At 35.9% G+C, this 16,014-nt stretch overlaps 2 long non-coding RNA genes across 2 annotated transcripts in view; one reads left to right on the top strand and one right to left on the bottom strand.

The window, feature by feature from the left end:
- LOC136790142 (uncharacterized) overlaps positions 1–7,940 on the bottom strand; it is a 21,600-nt gene extending 13,660 nt beyond the window's left edge. The window contains exon 1 of the long non-coding RNA XR_010829542.1: positions 7,810–7,940. This is a non-coding gene — a long non-coding RNA (uncharacterized lncRNA). The remainder of the gene's footprint in view (positions 1–7,809) is intronic.
- On the top strand, positions 7,910–16,014 carry LOC136790141 (uncharacterized). Its single transcript, XR_010829541.1, has 3 exons — positions 7,910–8,110; positions 8,952–9,097; positions 14,683–16,014. It is a non-coding gene; the product is annotated as an uncharacterized lncRNA (long non-coding RNA).

Raw genomic sequence — 16,014 nt, 5'->3', positions numbered from 1 at the left:
TGTTGGTCTGTATTTCACATACATTTCTACAACAACCTACAACCGTGTATAGTTCTGCCATACACAGTGTACTATGCACAATACAATCTCTGTCTGGAACCAGGATCCGTGAAACTTGTTTTCTCACAAATGCCTTTCATTCATGTTTGGTTTTAATGCAAGTGTCCATTATTTCAGATAGATAACCTTTTCAATGTTAAACAATGTTTTCTTGTTTAAAACAAAACAAAACAAACACAAAAACCCACCTTTATTGTCATTATTATGGATTGATGTTTTCTTTTCAATTGAATGTTCATTAAGGACTTAATCCTAGACATAAAAAACTCTGCTCTCCCTTAACAGAAGATCCCAATTCACGTCCCTTTAGAGCTGTTACAAAACAAAGATCGTTCACTTTGCTTCTTGCAGTAGCTGGGGAGAAGATGCCCAACCAGACTCCCATCCTTCTTTAGGCAAGCCCAGATCTGTCCCTTACTGGAACTGATGTTGTTTTTGTATGGTAATATAAATAATTAGGGGAGGCCTGGATCAAACACAGGTGAGTTACATGTGGCCAGTATGAAGGAATGTCCCTAGCTATCCCTTAAATCTTTTCTCTTCTTCCTCTGGTCATTCCTTAGGCCTTCTCTAGACAGTGGCTAACCTAAGGATTTAAGAAGCCTCAATAGCTTTGGTTATTACACAGTCCATTTAGTTTGTAAACTCTCTCTGACAGTGGTCAAAAGCAGATACCTGGGAAAGATCACAACCGCGGAGCATGCAATTAGTAGAGCAAGTAGTAATACTACTTTTTGATACTCAGCCTCTGACAACTCATGTTTCAGGACTTTGAGAGCACTGGTTTCCATGTATTTGCTAATTCTTACTGGATTTATCTTCCTTGAACATGTTTACTCTCATAATCACTTCCAAGATTAAACCACTGTCATAAAGTTTCAAAAGAAATTTCTCCTGCCTCCCTGCTTTGCCCAGTAAGTTAATTTATAAGTATAATCAAGAAATATATAATGTCAGGGAAAAATGAATAAAAGTTTGATAGATTGATAATCCATTTATGAGAAATGCATTAAGAAAAATCTTAAAATCTTGGCTGTGGAAACTGTACCCCAGTAGTGAAATTAGACTAAATCTGGAATGTTTAATCTCACTAGGTAAGGACAAGAAAGTTCACAACTTCTTTCTTCTTACCAGTTCTTTTTATGGAAAACTCTGATGTAGGAAAGATACTGGGTACAAGACATTAAATTAAACTAAACTGTGTGATTAAAGTAGAAAATCACTGAAGAATAAAGAAAACCTAATGGCTTATATTGAATATGTGAAGAGCGGGGCTCTTCTTGTCTGTACAGCTGGTTATCTGACTTTATGAAACTTACTCTTTTTTCTGTTGCTGTTTTCTTTAAAGTCTTTTGTGTGTCTTATCTATTTAGGCTGCACATTTTTCAGATTTTTTTTTTTTCTTGTATATAATATATTAAGAAATAAATGATCTCCAGTCTCAGTTAAGATCTCAAATCGTTCCTCTGAGAGAGACTTCAGCCAATGAGTTAGAAGACTTCAAAAAATATATATATATTTTTCCCCTAATCAGAGGGAACAACAACAAAAGGAACAAAACAAAGCAGAACAAACAACAGCAACCTAGATCTCATTACTTTAGTTAATATTTTATATTAATTCATTAATTATACTGTTTCGTACCTAAATAACATCTACTGACATCTGTTGCATTAGGTGAAATGTAAGCACTAGGTAAATGGTAATTAAGCAATATTACTGCAGTGAAAGGCCAAAGTGAAAATATAGGAAGAACCTTGTTAAGAATGGTCACTTCATGTTTTTTTAAGGACTCCCCACCAATCCACCCCCATAACCCCCCCCCCCCCCCCAATAAAAAAAGAAACAGATGAAGCAAGTGTTAGAGTCATAGGGGAAAGAATTGTCATATAAGACTTCTTTTGTTTCATCTTTCTTTTTGAATTTTGTATGTTCTGTGTGGAATAAGTAGAGGCATTTACAGAAGAGCCTAAACAATGATGAAGACCTTGTTTCACGGTGCCAAAATTACTAAACCAGCTTAAAAAGAACTTCAGAGCTAACAACCCCATGGCTGAGCCAGAGTGTTGCATGGCGGAGCATGAAATTTTCTTTCTGGACTAGCGTAAAGGAATCATCCTTTTCTGCGGTTTGGGCATCACACAGTCCTTTGGTAGTACGAAGGTAAAGATTTGGAAGCAGACTAACAATTCTGGATGGCCAAAACTCAAATATTTAGCTTTGGAATGGGAGGAGGAACCACTTTGTCAATGCAAGTAATTGTACAGGCTTCTATGTCTGCGAAGCAGGGAGACTTTTATTTTTTTTTTAATCTTTCCTTTTTCTTTAAATAGGACTTTAAGCTATAAGGACAGATAGCATGATAGAAGTAACTACAGCTTTCTCACCTTCTCTTAGGACACTGAAAAATTGTTAAAAGTAAATGCAACATACTGCAATACTTAATGGAGGAGGTCTCTTATGGAAAGACATTTTAAGAATCTTCATTTCATAAAGTAGGAGGGATGAGAGACTGGAGTCAATCTTTGCTCTTTCATTACCTACATTCAAAAAGGAGTTTTCTATAACTGAGTTTGAGGGGATGACTATTTGCTAAGGAGGTGCAGTACCTTGAAGGACCAGATATTTTGGAGGATCAAAGTGCTATAAAGCACAAGGTCTTGGTGAATGGTTAAAAAAGGTGATCAGGTGATCATTAGCTTGAGTGCTGCATATGGATGATGCTCACCTTTAAAAAGGCTTAATGTTCTTTGCCACATATTTATTTGTTATCTCAAATGTGGAACATCTGTAATAAAACAAAGCTTCTACCTGAAATTCAGTGGTCAATAATTCTCTAAGTCAAAAAAGGACAGGTAGTTTACTAGATAGGATTCCTGAATTCACTGTTGAGAGCAGCAGACACTAAATTTTCTGTTGATCTTTTTTTTTTTCTTTAATTTTATTTTTTTTTCTTTTTTTTCTTTTATTTTTTCTAATAATGTTTTACTATCCCAAACAGAATTTCTCCTGCTACCTAACTCCCCAGTTTTTCCAAGTACAACCAAAGCAGTGTGATGTTGTTGTCTGGAATTTCCATTTTCACTGTCTAAACTTTTCATTTCATACATATTTCAGGAGATGTATTTTGGTAAAGCATCTGTTTCTCCTTTTCTTTCCCATTTTTCCTCATGTTGTTCAGAATGCTTTTTATCAGCCCTCTTCACTTTTTTTTCTGTATTAGCAATTGAACTTCCTTTTGTTAAGGTAGATGGCTCACACATCAATGAGAGTGGGAATGATCACAAAAGCTTCCTTATCTTTCCAAATCATTCTTCTAGACCAACTTGAACATCCTGCCCTTTGAGATAGCACTTGTACAAAAAACACCTCTGGTTGCCAGTAGTAAAGGTATTGATTCTCTTTTATATTGATTGCCTCTCTCAGACAGCCTTCTCATGTCTCCCTGTATTCCGCCTTCTTGTTTGGGGTGTATTTATTTGGGGGATCTCACCAAATGTGCCATACAAATGCAAATATACTGTCATTTTCAAATCAAGCCTTGAGATAATTTTAGATTCAGTCCCTTGCTGAAACAAAAAAGGCATGGAAATGTAAATAATAATAATAATAACAACAGACACCAAACTAAATGCACATGAATAAGAATTATTTGTATAGTTCATAATGGTATGTTTTAGCATTTGCTACCACTCTCTTTTCTATTTCAGCAGTTCCTTTCTTATGTTTCATTTTGTTTCTCACTGGGAAGGACAAAGTTGCCCTTAATACAAACACAATATTGATTTTACCTGGAAATATATTATACTAAACTACGAATAAAATATTAAACATTGTTTGTTTCACCATGAAATGTGTCAAAACCCTTGTAGAACAAACGATTTTAGATAATATTGATATTTCTGCAGCTATTTGTTTAATTAGTATCCTACATCTCTGTAACAGTTGGCCTCTATTTACTACCTTAGCAGCAAACAAATCTCTTTTGAGTTTAAAATAATCTTCCACTGTATTTGGAACATTGCCTTGCATGGCTATATCACTGCATTACTTCAGTTGTACACTGGTATATAGTCACCAATGAAGATCTTTGCATCACTGGAGTAGGAAAGTAGGAAAATAAGCCTTTGAAGTTTGAAGTCATGTACTTTGTACTTTTATGTTTGAAGTCATGAAGTCAAGGCAGTTGCCAGAGGGTTAGGGTTCACAATCTTTGAGACAGGAAGGGACCTCTGAAGATCAACAAGCCCAACCTCACTGCTCAAGCAGAGTCACATAGAACAGGTTACTCAGGACTGTACCCAGTTGGGTTTTGAGTACCTCCACGGATGTAGACTCTGCAGCCTCTCTGGGCAACCTGTTCCCAGTTTCATATTTTTGTATTTTGTGTCTATTGCCTCTTGTCCTGTCATTTGGCACTGCTGAGAAGAGTCTGTATCCCTCTTCTCCATTGCTTCCATCAGGTATTTAAACATGCAGCTAAGATTCCTCCAAAGCTTTCTCTTCTCCAGGCTGACCAGTCCCAGTTCTCAGCATCAGCTCTAGTCCCTTAGTCATCCTTGTGGTCCTTCTCTGAAATTGCTCCAGTATGTCCCTGTCCTCTTTGAAGAGGCCAGACCTGGGCATAATACTCTTAATGTGAAAAGGAACACAAACATCCATCTGGTGTACCAGACACTTCTCTCAATTTTATATCATCTGAAAACCTGTGGAGGGTGCACTCTGTCCCATCATCCAGGTGTTAAACATCATTGGTCCTAGTATTGACCCCAAGGGTACACCACTAGAGACTGGCCTCCAGATGGACTTTGTGCCACCAGGCATGAGCTTATTTCTGCTGCTGAATCTGCCACAGCCCAGACCTTGACTTGGAGAATTTGCTTCATCTTTATGCATGTTAGATTCATAAAATCTGAAAAAGCTATTCTTAAGTTTTGGGTTAAAATTGCTAAGTGCTTATTATTAGTCTATTTAGACAGGCATTTTGCACTTTTTTATCACTTAGGAGTTGAAAATTGCATTTCTTTTTTTTAAAAAAAGGTTGTAATATATATTTTCATCACAGAAGAAAACATTTTTCTTGTTCCAAGTCTTTTTCTTAACAAATCTTGGGGAAAAAATCTTTATGAGAACTCAGATTTAATTTCATCAGCAACAGCTGTTCAACTTCAAATAAACCACATGTTCAATTATTTTTATGTTATTTAAAAAGTCTAGAATAAAAGATACAAATGAATGCAGCTCATGATTGGTGTTGTATTTGCTAAGAAAATATTTTTAGGAGTTCTAAAACTAGTTTTTCAAGATTTTAGACCAAGTAGCACCAACCTAAACCAACCTATAGTGATACTATAACTGTTCTAAGTACACTTATAAAATATCTAATGTGTCATGTCCTTTATTTTTTTAAAAATACAGTGTAATAAAGAATAAGTGTTTTCTGTGTAGAGCAAATTGAGACATGACAAAGAGTTAAGAATTCTATAAATGCTTCTGGCACCCTATAAATCATCAGCTAAAGAAAATGCTGACAAATATCAACATCAATGGAGTATTGATCTACCAAACGCACTTCAGCCTCTCACTAAGTAGTTTTCCTTAAGCATACAAATTAAACAGATGAGAATGGAAAATCAGATCCATGGCACTGCTAATACCTTCAACAGTTTTGCAGGGAGTTTCATAATTATCCTCTCCTCGTCTTTTACTGGACTTGGGTTACTTCATTTGAGATGACAGAGATCTCTGTATTATCACATTTCATGTGCTTCGATATATAAAATATTAAAATAAACATTGAGTAACATGCCACTTCATGTGAATTAAGTGTGTGTTGTAAATTAGGTGGGTAATTAAGAACAGTGGAAGACTGTAATACAAGGGTAGTATTATACCATATGGAATTACGGCATCTAGATTCTGATAAATTTTTTTACCAGTTTGGGTCACATCACTGATTTCACTTGGATTCTCTACAGAAAGAGGGCCTACTGAGAATGAGTGATGTTGTGTGAATCTTCTCATAGGTAACATTAAAAAAAAATATCCAAAGGCAGTGTAAAAATCACATAGTTAAGAAACTATGGCTGACTGCTACATTCAGACAATAACATTTTAATTACATTATTGGGGTGTTCTAGGAGAAGTTATGAGGTAAACACATAATTGTTTTGCTACCTTTTCATATGTGTTGTAAAAATTAATTGTTTCTAGGAGTCAGGTTATTTCATTTTATTTGCTCCAATTTGATGGATTCCTCTGTTAATGTAGTGATTTAAGGGTGTTCAACATCTCCTGTAATTCAGTTCCTGAAATTCGTCTTCAAGAGAAAACAAAATCAAATATGACTTCATCTAATTCTTGGGAACAGTGTTTTAATGATTATAATCTAAAGGGACACACTTTTCCTTTCCATTACTCCATTCTTTATTTTAGTGACAAGTTTCTGGTCTTAGCTGAATTAAGGCAACAATGAAACAAGCTCATTTTGATGCTAATTTTTCACATTATTTTTTGAAGAGTTCTATAAATAGAGCAAAAGTAGAGGGTAAACATAAAAGCAGGAAATGTCAATCTCCATTTTAACTGTAGATTTGTTATTCAAGTAGCCACCTAAACTCCATGCAATAATGACTGGTATTGACAGTGTTCGCATTCCATATTTGAAAATATAAACTTTATAATTATTTTCTCTTATGAATATGCTTTTTGTAAATATATAAATGCATATCTATATGTGTTACACTTTTTTTTTTCTGCGTAATACATAAAATCAGTACTTTCAAATGCCTGACAAGATCATGCTCCATCCCATTAATTTTATATACCCCATGGCTTCTGTGTCACTTCCCATGTCTTCTCCTAGTCCCTCTTCTTGCTCTGTAGAAACCCTTGTTTACTGCTGCTGAACTTGCATCACTTGCTGCAGCCTCTGCAAAAGCCTGCATGTCACACTTGGCTGATGTGTGTTGATGATAAGAAACTCGAGTAATTGTGGAAATTTGTATCTTCTGGGTGAAACCAGTCTGAATCTTGTATATAAAAGTGGAAGTCATTAACATGGGGTTAACGACCTCATATGCAAAAAAAATAAGGGTTATTATATATTCTCATGCTGAGCGGAAAGAATGACTCATGAGAAATATTGCAGACATTTATTATATTATACAAATAGATTAGCCTTGTTTAAAGGTTATCAAGTTCCTCCCTTCGTTACACCTTCATTTATGTTTTACAAGTCACATAGTGTTTTATTATTGTATTTTGATCATATGGCTTGTTAGATAATGCATGATCATCTTCTCTCAGATCTCAACTGAAAAGTTAAGTGCAGACTGAAGCACATATCTACAGAGCAGTTCTTCAGAATACACTTTTAAAACTAACCACCACTGAACAACTTCTTAAAAGTCTAAGACTACAGATCATAACTTTTTTTTTTTTATATGTAAAATGGACTTACACTCATACTGAAGCTTTAATCTAAATGCCCCCACTCCATGCTTTTGACAGCAAGGGTCTAAAAACTAGTTCATTATATTAATTATATTACATTATTTTGTGGGTCATTAGTTATTAGCCAGGTACTTTCTACATAAAGTTATTGTTTAATAAATTATAAAACTTGCAACTTCCCAACAGCTGGACCAGCTGATTAGAGGTATATGTAGTCAGAAATAATATAGATAGCGCCATATAGAAAACAAAATCAAGTCTCTTCTGAAATCAATGAGTTAGTTTCATACTTACTGTGCTGTGATCATGTGACTGTATTTTAGTTTCACACCAGTTTTACTATTTCCATGGAGTTGTAGTGAGTTTACGTGGCAAAGTTTTGGTAGCGGAGAGCAATAAAGATGGCTTCTCTGAGAAGAATCCAGAAGCTGCTCCATGTTAGATAAGGGCCCTGCTGCTGGCCAGAGCCGAGCCAATAAGTGATGTTGTCTGTGCCTTTCTGAGGGCATATTTAAGAAAGGAAGAAAAAAAAAATAAAATGCTGGAACAGCAGCTGGGAGAGAGAGGAGTGAGGAACAGCCCTGCAGCCCCCAAGGTGAGTGCAGCAGGAGGGCAGGAGGTGCTCCAGGCAGGCAGCAGCAGTTCCCCTGCGGCCTGTGGAGAGGCCCCTGGTGGAGCAGGCTGTCCCCCTGCAGCCCAGGGGTCCCACACGGAGCAGATCTCCACGCTGCAGCCCGTGGAGGAGCCCCCGGTGGAGCAGGTGGATGTGGCCTGGAGGAGGCTGCGGCCCATGGAGAGCCCCCGCAGGAGCAGGCCCCGGGCCGGAGCTGCAGCCCGTGGAGAGGAGCCCACGCAGGAGCAGGGGGTCTGGGGGGAGCTGCTGCCCGTGGGGGACCCGTGCTGGAGCAGTTTGCTCCTGGGGGATGGACCCTGTTGTACGGAGCCATGTGGGAGCAGTTCTTGAAGAGCTGCTGCCCATGGGAGGGACCCCACGTGGAGCAGGGGCAGAGAGTGACCGTGAAGGAACGGCAGAGATGGAGTGCTATAGACTGACCACAGCCCGCATTCCCTGTTCTCCTGGGCTGCTTGGGAGAGGACATAGCAGAGGGTAGATGGGGGGAAGGTGTTTTTAGTTTGTTTTGAGTTTCTCACTGCCCTAGCTTGTTAGTAATGGGCAATAAATCTTACTATTACCCTACTCTGAGTCTGTTTTGCCCATGACAATAATTGTTGAGCAATCTCCCCATCCTTATCTCAGCCCTTGAGCCCTTTTTATCGTATTTTCTCCCCCTTTCCCATGGAGAAGGAGGGGGAGTGAGAGAGTGGCTGAGGTGGAGCTCATCTGCCCACCCAAGTAAAATTGCCACAGCAGTTTAATAGGAGGTCTGTCTGAAACATCCTTTTTTTTTTTTTTTTTTTTTTTTTTCTCCCTACAGCTTACCAATACTTCTATTAAAAATCCAGGGAGAATTTTACAAGAGTTGTATGGGAACTAGGCATCCAGCTTAACTGCCTATCCAAGTTGACTTGAACCTTGCCATGAGACTACCTAAAGGAACCTTGATATTTATCTCATTTCAATGTAAGTTCATCCCCTTCTCATCACTGTAGACATCTGTAGAAATTTAGGATAATTCATGGTTACAAAGGAGAAAAAATATGTCGGCTTTGACAGCTTGGCAGTTTTCACATTTTTTAACTTCTTAAAACTAATTTTTCTGATGTTGAACTTATTCAGGATTATCACATATTTGTGATCCAAAGGTAAGGAAAATAATTGCTTAGGAAACTGGAGGTTGTTTCGGTAGAATTATATTTCGAAAGAAGTAAAACTATAAGTTAAGAATGGAAAAACATTGCAAATGACGTAGCAATGTAGAAGGACACTGCCAGATAAGGAGACAGCATTTTAGAGGCAACAGTTTTCCAAGAGAAAGATTAATTAGGCAAAGGATTTGTGCAAGGATCCACAATACAGTCATGGTTGTATTGGTTTTCATCTGTTGTTTATAATTAGGATATTAGCTTAGAATAACTAGGGCTCTAGTTTTTTACGTTGCATCACACTATAACAATAAGATGATCCTAGTCAAAAAAAAAAAAACAAAAGAAAACAAAAAAAAAGAAAAAAGAAAAAAAACAACAATTCAGGCAATTCAGGTAAAAGTTGAGGAAGAAATCTAGAGAAATACAAAGATAACTGAGAAATTAATTAAGATGAATGATCTAAAATTTAGTGTCACATCACTTGCTGGAACACTGGCAATTTGCACAAAGATGTAGTTGAGAGTTAAAGACAGATATGAAGAAAGACACCATGACAGCTCATAAATACAGAACTCCTCCTTCTGCAGCATTCAATGTCTTTGTAGACAAAAGAGTACAAGACAGACTCTTTCCCACATGAAATCTCTGAATGAGTAGGGGCTGCCTTCAATAATCGAACTATTTGCTACAATATTGTGACAATGAAAGAAAACAGCATGAGACTGTTTAGAGTAAATGAAACCAAATCAAAAATAATAATAAAAAAACAATGAAAAGAAAAAGAAAAGAAAGAAAGAAAGAAAGGACAACACTGTAACTATTTCATATCCTGATAAAAATAAAAACCTCACCAATTGCACAAAGCTCTATATGGAGAGTAGGAGTCCATCCTAACACCTGCAGATAATCAATTTATGCCCTGAAGCATGATATTTGGTTTACTCTTATTATTTATTTTGGCATGCATAGCTACAAATGTTGTTTGTATTCATAAAATTAACCCACTTCTTTTTAACATTCAACCAGAGTATTTGATGTGATGGCCTCCTGTGAGGGGTGAATTTCACAGGTTGATTATGTGCTGCATAAAGGAGCATTTGCTTTTATTGGTTCTAAATTTACTGCTTTGTAATGGCAGAGAAGAAGACTGGAGAGTAAAAAGACATTTTATTGTCGAAATCTGTTAGACCGCACCAATGAAAACTAGTTAGCACACAGTTTTTGCTGCAAAAATGAAAAAAAAATATTCCAGAGAACCCTAAACATGGTGGTTTTATACCATGTGTATGTGGAAGGAGTGGGGAATAAAGAATTAACTCTAGTAAGCTCTAGGAGAAATATAGAATGACAGAGACATTAAAAACTAAAATCCAGCAGAAGGAATACTGAAACAATATCTCTGAGTATAATGAATAGAATTAAAATGGTGACATATGTACTATATCTTACAGGAAACTAAGTTTAAAACAGTGCAGGTTCACTTTAAAGGAAAGGACTGATATCAACACTGCCAAACAGGATTAGAATAATATTGATCACAATTACATTAGCAATAGGGTTGAAACAAGATTGAACAGAATTGAAGACTTTGCATTATAGTAGAAAAAATTGGGAAAGTACAAGAAACTTTTAAATTCTGTGGGATTAACTCATACAAAGAAAGTACCCTAAAGCTTGTCCAAAACACGGAATTGTGATAGACAACTTGCAAAATTTCAATGTATGGCCTATGTCCATTGCAATGAAAATGGAACAATGCAATGAGCAAAAACAATTTCCAGAAAGAGGAAAATAAATAAAGAAATAAAGGTGAATAAACCAAGATCAAACTCTAGAGTTTAAGACCTAAAGAAAATGAAAGAAAAAAAAAAGAAAAAAAGAAAAAGAAAGAAAATTAAGTAAAAATAAAGCCTAGATTTATAAAATAACAACTGAACATTTGTTTATCTGATAACATTAGCCATATGTGGTAAACAGTACCTTGCCAAAATCATATGAACCCTGACTATATCTGCCAGGGGCATTTTGGCTCACCTTACTTTAGGTAGCTACAGAATAGATTTAACTCTGAGGCAGCTGCTTAGAATTTGTATTTTAATAAATGGGAGAGAAAGTTCTAGGCTCAACTGTCATATTTTAGATAGCTACCTTATTATAAAGTGAACTACACTGTAGAAGTGCCTCTTTTTTCCTCCTTTACTAAACAGTGACTCTGGACAAAGATACCACTGGTAGGTGGACATCTCATGCAAGTGTAGATGAAATAAATCTCTCATTCCCAAAGTCAGCCTCAGAGCTCCTAAATTAATTGGGGGATTACTTTGTATTTTTGAAAATATAATGAAGATAGGATACTAGACAAATACCGTTCTGTGTGGTGATAATATGGAGGACCATGCATAGTTCTTAAGCCAGAGGTCAATCCATCCACACATATCTTCCATTGCATGTCATCTCCTGCATAGGTACCAGTACACTAAAGATGAAGTGTAAGTCTAATAGATGAATTGCAAACTGCCGTTAACATTGGCCAGCACGCAGTCTGAGTGATAATAAGGTCCACTGAACATCAAAACCCACATGAAAAATGCAAAGGTCTTGCAATAATAACCAATAAGCTTCTCAACAGGACTTAATTTCATGACTACAACTCTGTGCTAGGTTGGCTATCCACCTTCTAAATTGATTTGAGTCATGTAGTTTCATCTCACTGCGAAGACAGACTTGCCCTACCAAAGTAGAAATTGCTATTACTGCAGAAATGCGTTGTTGTGGGGACAAGACTTCTAAACACTAATAGGCCAGAAGAAGAAAAAATAAATGGGTCCAGAGTAGGAACACTGTAGAAAGTGCAATTTATTTGGAAAAACTAAGTGATACAGTGAGGCTGCTCAATAAACTACAAATTTTAGAAGAAACTTGAAAAAAAAAAAAAAAAGAAAGAAAAAAAAAAAAGAGGAGGGAATGGAGATGGCCATAGAAATGACAGCTGCATGCAGAACCTGCACAAAGATCTGAAAGTGTTCACATTAGTAGCTCACGAAGAACAGTCTTCCACAACAACCTATTAAACAAGGATTCATCAGTCTTTGGTGAACAATGGTTTATTATGCAACATCTATGTCATTAACCCCATAGGGAGTACTGACCACGCAACTGTACAAGGGCTGTGATAGTTCCCCAAAAGAGGTCTTGAGAAGACAGAAGTGATCAGATGAGCTGCTCAAGTACAGTAATGATAACTATGCATGTGGGAATCTAACTTTTAGTGAGAAGAAAGTGTACGGAAAAATCAGACTCTGTCTCTGTGCAGAGGTTTTTTCCTTGTGTTATAGATAAACCATTTACATCTGTAAATATCAGGCTAAATTTGCTACTAGTTTGTGTCAAAACAAAGGTCAGAATCTCTTGACTCTTATGAAAGACTTCAAACAAAAATCCCTGAGTTTATTGAGAGGAAAAAACAGGGGAGAAAACTTGCAGGTTAAGTGCTAGGGGAGAACATGCAGTGATGTACGGTCATTTAATGATAATCATAATTCATAATGTAAAGAACCTGGTACCCCCCTAGCTGTTTCTGTGGGGAAGGCAGAGTTAAGCACTCCACGAAATCCTCAGCTATTCACATGCCACTCGTGCGCCTCTTTTCCTTTCAGCTTCATGAGGCAATAAAAGATCATCCCTGAATTACCTGCAGTGGGCAATGGACATTTACATAACAGAGTCTTGTTTTATTTGTGGTCTCTATAAAGGATTTGAGAACTGCATGTGGTGGCTTTTATCAGACTTTCACAAGTACTTCAGAGAGAGGAAAGTAGAAACTATGAATGTTCACAAAGAAAAAAAAAAGATAAAAGAATAATGAATATTGTTGAAACAAAAATATGGGCTTCTCAGGATGACTATAAACATTTTCTTCATCTTCATGACTGAAAAATGCTAGTATCACAAAGTAGTCTGTAACAACTATCAATTTATATAGAAAGTGCCTTTATTTCCATTTTCTTTCTTAAGCAAAACACTGTAAGTAACAAAACATGTGAAGGCATGTATGACAAAGTTCTTTGTGGCATTTGTCTTTGGTGGCATTGAGACTTTATTATTTGTCTTATTCATAAACAGATAAAAAAGACCGAGGCCACTTGGTCTTAAGCAGATTCCTTAAGAATACAAGGGAGTATATACTGAACTCTTGTTCAACAATACCTGATGCTGAAAATCAGCATAAAACATGAAGTTAGTACCTACTCCTCTCATAATTATTCACTTATTTCTTAAGTTCAAAGGTTTTCCCCTTGCTTATCATTGATTCTCAGTTTTGGTTCATATTGATGTTTTCTTCATTTTCTCCAGATTTCGTACTGTTAACATTTTACTGTGGATGTAGATATTGCAGACAGCATCTCTCCTCCTTGAAGGTTTTCTGTTGTTTTTACTTTGGTTTGTACAAGAAGGAAGAACCATTTAGCAAGGAAAAGTGTTGTCAAAGTAACTTTTCCAAATTTGCACAATCCGTTTAAACTAGGAGTAATTCTGATTCAGTACCACTTGAAGGCAGATCTTCTACCACTTTCATTTCTGAACATACTGTATAGATTGTGCAGTCTGTATAGATATATATACATATATACGTATAGAGGATTTTTTTTTTCTAACTAAATAAGAACATTTGATATCACAACAGTGGCTAACAGAGTACTTAGTAAAAGGCACTTTAAAAAATGTGTTTATAAAAATAAATAGTATTCTGGCTTGATTTCCCTATATATGCCGTAGTTAATGGGCAAAATGCCAAGATGTTACAGTATGAACATCAAAGGAATACCACACCTGGGTGACTGGTATAAACTAAAATATGTACTGGGCACCAAAACAAAATACAATATTCTAAGGATGTGCTGCTCATTCAGAATTCAAATGCTTGTATCTGAATGCTACTTTTTCAGTGTTTAACAATTTATTCTTTTACTACTTTCTCTTGCCCATCACTGCACACCTCATTAGGCTGCATATAATATAGTAGCTTCAGCCTATGTTGGAAAGTTTAATGCTCTGCTACACAGCAGTAACAACACATCCATCTTCATCACAAATTCTTCTTCTCCCTGTCCCTTCATGTGGCCTATCACTCACTTGTGTGCAGGATGGTGACATAAAGAGAAAATTAGAAGGAAAGGGGAGAAAAAAAATGTTCAATCAAAACTAAAATGTGGTTTTGATTGCAGAGATTCTGAAAACATCACGCTGGTAGGGTTGGGCAAGTTTGTAAAAGAAAAATGAGTATAACAAAAAACTTGGGAAATCATTAATGTTTTGAGGAGCAGAAAAGTTTTGTTTTCCTTCTACACTCCATTATATTACTTTTTTTTTCTTTTTTTCTTTTCTCTTTTTGCCATCAAGAAAAATAAGCAATGAAGGAAAAACAACAACTGAAGAAACATCTCCAAAGACTTTCTTGTATTTTGACATGTTATTTTCATAATAAATAAATATCTTGTTACAAAAGATACTTTGGGCAAGCAAAATTTACATTGACAAGATAGCTAACCAGCTCTAATGTGTTTTTAGTTCGTCAAATTATTGTGCATATAAAACTTCCAGTCAGTTTTTTCATCTTAATGAGAGAGCCCGTAACAACTACTGTTCACTTAGGTTTTGGTGGTCTTTGTATGTGTTTTTTTGTCTGTTTGTTTATTTGTTTGTTTTCCTATCCTATTCTAAAGTTTTAATTTTGCAGTAGTGGAATTTTGTCCTTTTAATGATCCTTACTTCCATTACAACTCTAGATGTGACCAACCTGGTAACAGACAGATTAGCCCATCAGAAAAAATGGTTTAGACTATATTGATTTGAGCCCTTGAAATGACTTTTGGAGTGAAATAATAATTACATCCCGTTCTTCCAGAAATCATTAGATAAAATTCCAAATTATTTCCATTAGAAAAATGTGAGTTGGCAAAGACTATAGAAGTGCCTTTATCTTTTTCTGTAGATAGAGTTTAAATTTAACATACATGAATCAGAATTAAAATACACTTTGGGGAAAACAAACAAACAAACAAAACCCTGCTACTGTTAGTCATCAAATAACATGTAAAGCAAACTACAAAGTACTAAGTATGTAATACAAAAAGAGGAAATACCCCCTTCTTGAAGACCCCCAGAGAATTGTCTGACAGAAGACAGTGCAATAATTGTTCAGATTATACATATTTTTTCTTCTGGTTTAATGTAAATTGTTGCAATGTATTTACACATCCCATGTGTCCTAGATAGCAGTTCCTGGCAACAAAATTGTCTGTCCTATCCAAAGGAAAGTACTGCTCAGAGGTTAAATAAATGGGTGGTAGCATGACAAAGACACAATCCATGTCAATGACGCATATAGTTTATTTAATTAATTAACATTTTTGACCCAAAGTTGAGATCCCCTGAAGTGAGCCATTAATGCAAAACATATTCATATGAACAGTATGAGTTCCTAACTTGCCAGATCCAAAGAAACAATAAGCGATAAACATTTCTACAACTTTAGAAAAATACTTATATGAATTTTTAAATACATAATAAACATATTGAATTATTTAATAGATATGCTATTGCGTGCCAGCATTTTCTGAGATACAGTGAAATAGAGTAGCATGTATAGACAACTTCAGACATTTTAAAGTGTAGACATGGATTTCTTTAATATAATAATACAAATTCATTAAAAATCACTTTTATTGTACA

Source organism: Anser cygnoides, chromosome 2 (assembly GCF_040182565.1).
Source record: "Anser cygnoides isolate HZ-2024a breed goose chromosome 2, Taihu_goose_T2T_genome, whole genome shotgun sequence".
NCBI classification, from domain to species: Eukaryota; Metazoa; Chordata; class Aves; order Anseriformes; family Anatidae; genus Anser; species Anser cygnoides.
The sequence above is the reverse complement of the archived record's forward strand: the minus strand, read 5'-3'. Positions and strand labels throughout refer to the sequence as shown.